The sequence below is a fragment of the Setaria viridis genome, chromosome 4 (assembly GCF_005286985.2).
Source record: "Setaria viridis chromosome 4, Setaria_viridis_v4.0, whole genome shotgun sequence".
Classification (NCBI taxonomy): domain Eukaryota; kingdom Viridiplantae; phylum Streptophyta; class Magnoliopsida; order Poales; family Poaceae; genus Setaria; species Setaria viridis.
In genome coordinates, this window is record NC_048266.2 from 13568728 (window position 1) to 13573421 (window position 4694).

Here is a 4694-nt window from a genome sequence, read left to right on the forward strand (position 1 = left end):
AGAGAAATCCAAAAGAGACATGGGAGCCAAAGTGCCACATAGTTCTTCCAGGTAAAAGAAAAATCGTGGGAGTCGAGGATAAAACAGACCAATCAGATGATTATGATCAGTTTGATGGCATGCCTCCTGGAAAACCCAACCGGGAGTAAAGGGTTACCCTTTAGTCCCGGTTGCTTTTACCAACCGGGACTAAAAGGCCTGTCCCGCGCCTGGCGTGGCAGGCCCTTTAGTCCCGGTTGGTGACACCAACCGGGACTAAAGGGTGACCTTTACTCCCGGTTGAAAGACCCGGGACTAAAGACCCCCCTTTTATCCCGGTTGGTTTATCCCGGATGGATTTTCGGGAGATATGCACCCTACCAATCGGAACGTCAATTCTCTACTAGTGCTATAAATGTGTTAGAATCCTGCCGTGTACGACCATACCACACATTAATCAGAAATAGTGGCCCCTTGATCATTCTGCTCACATGTAGCTTTGTGATGTATAATGTACTTATTATTAGCGTGACCAATGGTGGAGAGCTGAAACTTTGTTCGTGGGCACTGAAACAAAAAAAACAGTACGTAATTGTATCTGTATCAGATTTGGTGTGAAATTTGTGCCAGTATGATTTCAGTTCCAACGTTTTTCAGTTTGAATTGTTTGTGCAAGTGTAACCATGTAACATATATGGTTTGATTCAATACTGATGTAAAGGAACATGCTGGCTTGTACCTTAGCAAAATTTTCAACTTCACACACTACTACACAAAAGCTTTGTAGAGGCGGGTAAAAATGGTTTGCAGGGGCGGACTCGAGGCCCTCTCCTGCTTTTCGCAGATAGAAATAGCGCGTTAGCAGGAGCGGGCCTCGGACCGCTGCTGCAAATCCCTTTTTAGGGACGGGCGAGGGTATCACCTGCCTATGCAAGTTCCTTTTTTAGGAACAGGTGAAAGAGCCCCCCACTCTAGCTGTGCCGCTAGTGGGGAGGCCACTCCTGCCTGAGGTCATGCCCGTGGGGCCCTTCGCTGGGCATCGCCTGTGGGGCCTGCATTGGCTCGCCCGGCTTGAGCCACCGGCTGCCACTTGCCCGCCATCAGTTGCCTCTCGATACCGGAGAGAGAAGAGGGAAAGGATAAAGTGTGAGGAGGAGAGGAAGTCAGGAAGGGATAAGGAAGAAATGAGAGGAGAGGGAGCGGACAAGGGATAAGGTTGAGGGAGGAGATAAGTGTACATGGGACCCACATAAAATTTTCAGCTCCCGCATGGTGTTTTGATTGATTTTTAGAGCCGTCTGGTAGACGGGGTGGTCCATCCCTGTAAATCAACTCGATTTCCAGGACAGCTCATCAGGGTACGGGATGAGCCGCTCATGAAAAATGGAGTCGATTTCCAGGACAGCTCATCGGGTACGGGATGAGCCGCTCATGAAAAATGGAGTCGATTTCCAAATATCCCCCAATGTATTTTTAGTGTCGGGCAGGCTGCTACTGCACCCACCAATATTTTGAGGCCTTAAAAAAAAGCCTCACCTCTACAAATGATTTTTAGTAGTGACACCTAGATAGTAAAGGAACATGTGAAACTCATCCTTGTCGGGCCAGCTGCTACAGCACCTGCCAATATTTTGAGGACGGTTTTCATCCACCCTATAAAAAAAAAGCCACACCTCTACAAATGATTTTTTAGTAGTGACACCTAGATAGTAAAGGAACATGTGAAACTCATCCTGCCCTTTTTTTCCTGTGAAAAACATGCCTAATTTGTCTATACGGAATGAGGCAAGGGAAGAACAGAAAGAGCCCGAGAAAAATAGCCAAATTCGATTAAAAAATGCAGCCTCCGACAACCTTTATTATTTTTGGTACTAGCGCTGCAGAGAACCCGAGAAAAATCTTCCAGTAGGTAAGAGTACACAACAGAAAATATTTGTATGTCTACTAGCACATGAACACTCCCAGGAGACAATGATGTGGAGGAGAGATTATAATAGTTCGCCAGCAGCAAAATGATTCAGAATTACTGCCCGGAAAACTAGTGCACACATGAGATTGAACATCATGCAGTAGAACTTAGAAGAGATATTTCAGTGCTTCTTCAAATTCAGTGGATCTTACCAAAACTTCTGAGCCTACTGAAACCTAACATGCACGTCTCTAACATTCAGTTTGCAAAATGGACAACTCTTCTATACACTTGGACAATCACAAAAGCTATCCAACATTAAGTTAACCAACAAAAGTTACCGTTACTGTCCTGCACCTTGTCCAAGCAGATAAAGTATGATTAATGTTAGCAAATGACGAGAATAGGATTTACCTATCAAAATTTTAAAACGAAAGCCTACCTTGAGCATTTCCACCAAAAAGCCTCAATCGCAAACACTTCAACGCCATCGTGTGCTCAGCTTTCGCATTGTCACTCAGCCCATTGGTGTTAGCAAGAAGGGGCTGTTTGTAGGCTTCGACTCTGAACGTGAGGAAGTCTCTACAGCTGCTGGTGGTTGGTCCAATGGAGCATAGTCAGCTAGAATACCAACAAAATGAGAATTTTCTAAACTCGATGTCCAAACAACGCATGAGAGCTGCATGTCATTTCATTAATAGTGAGAGAACAAGTACAACAAGTCAAGTTAACATAACCCAACCTGAGTACAAAACCCACACACCCACCCAACAGAAAAAACAAGTTCACATTCACGGCAAAGACAATCAAAAGAACACAACGCAGGACCACGAAAGCCTAAGCTGTCGGGGTCAGTGACCTACCAACAGCTCATTAAGAAATTATTGTTGAGGAATACGAATATTTGATACGGTCGAGTGGTGCTCACCTGGCAAAAATTGAATCTGCAAGTGATTTAGGAAGCCACTAAGGAGATCAGAATTCATATTCCTGGAAAATAAAGGACAATGCTGAATATGTGTCTTCCATCAGCAACAGTGACGACACTACAATCATAATAAATTTCTACAAAGCTCACTACAAGAACACCAGTTGCAGTACTGACATAGAAGAAAATTAATCTTCATGATTAGAAAAATGACAGTATAACATGCCGCTACTCACCCTTTCCTTCATGATTAGAAGAGTTGTGTATCTTTGTATTAAAGAAGAGGGTAGAAACCCTCACACTGACAGTACTTTTATCAATGAATGTTACGGATGACAAAATAAATTCTGCAAGTACCCTTTCCTCATGATAACAGCATTTGCCTACAGCTTGGCTAAAGCAAGAACAATACAACATGCTGGATCGATGATCTGGTTATCTAAAGCTATATTAGTTCATTGAGACTTTGTTGCTGCCGGGATTAGAAATTCAGTTGAACTTCAATATGGTTTAAAGCTAGGGATCAATTAGATTTATCTATCAATACTAAAGCTGCTGAAACAACTTTTTGCACTACTTAGATAATCACTAGTGTAGTTCTTGCATGGTTATTCCGAATATGAGCATCAGAATCACCGAGTAACACCAGAATTACCGAATTATAACACTTTGGTCACAGTAGTCAGTGCATTAGTGCACCTAGCATATATTAAACAGATAGATGGTAGTGCTAATAAACTGTGGATAGGCTACAAAGGAAACAATGCAAAATTAAAGTGTGGCAATGAACAATACACCCCCAACATGCTTTCTGTTTGAAAAACTGTGGAGTAAAAGATCTGCCTTAAAATTTTTTACCTAAAGTCCTGGTCCAAAAAGCATCTGAACAATTGTCCAGGGATCCAGTCATATTCATCAGAACTCGTTGAACCATTAGAAACCCTCAGGCAATAGACCTTATATATATCAACCAATCTCTCCATGGTGTATCTTTTCACAGACCACTGTTTTTTTTAAGAATACATTAGAAGTAGATCATACAGATCAAATTACATGTAAAAAACGTAAATAATATGCTGGGTAGAGAAAGAAAACTAACTGATTCATCATGGAGATGCACCACAACTGCTTTGATGGTGCCAACTGGAACAGCAACATGTGAGTGGCAAGCTACATCACATAGTGCATTCACCGTTTCCATTCGTACATTTTCTTCATGATCTGACAACCTGGCATGAAGTTACAAATGTTCATGTATAGCTTAAACATTTAATTTGGAAAAGATATCATGTATGGGAACATCTAAGTGCATAACTTTATGATTCGTGTTGGACTAACCAAATTATAATTAAAAAACATATTTATATTTATATTAGCCAAATTAACATTTACTTATGAAAACTCGAGATATAACCTATGTAGGTTTTATTCATAAAACAAATTAAATAAACATTAATCAAATTAAGTTTAATTTATGAAAAGCCGAGGTATATCTCTAACTAGCTTTTAATTGGAAAAACATTTGAGAGTAAGCATTAATCAAATTAACATTTATTATGAAAAGTGGTGTATAACACTAAATAGCTTTTAATTAAAGATAGCATGTTTAATAGATATTAACCAAATTAAAATTAATTTTATTTTCAAAAACATGCAATGATGGAAAATATCACCACTAATGTGTAATTTATGTTGTTATGAATCTAACGCAACTTGAACGAGGTTAAATAGAGCTAAAACGTGGAATCTACGGATTAAACAAGATTCTAAGAACTTAATCGTGATTAACCGTAGATAAGATGGGCTAGAAAGGAAGATTCACAAGACACATGGAACAGTGCTCATGAATAGATCTATGCTTAGGGTTAGATCTGCAAA

The 4694-nt window shown here is 40.4% G+C and overlaps 1 long non-coding RNA gene across 1 annotated transcript; it reads right to left on the reverse strand.

The window, feature by feature from the left end:
• Positions 1-1804: 1804 nt before the first annotated feature.
• LOC117852329 (uncharacterized) lies at positions 1805-2568 on the reverse strand. Its single transcript, XR_004639813.2, has 2 exons — positions 2331-2568; positions 1805-2239 (listed from the first exon to the last, which is right to left on the reverse strand). It is a non-coding gene; the product is annotated as an uncharacterized lncRNA (long non-coding RNA).
• Positions 2569-4694: the final 2126 nt, after the last annotated feature.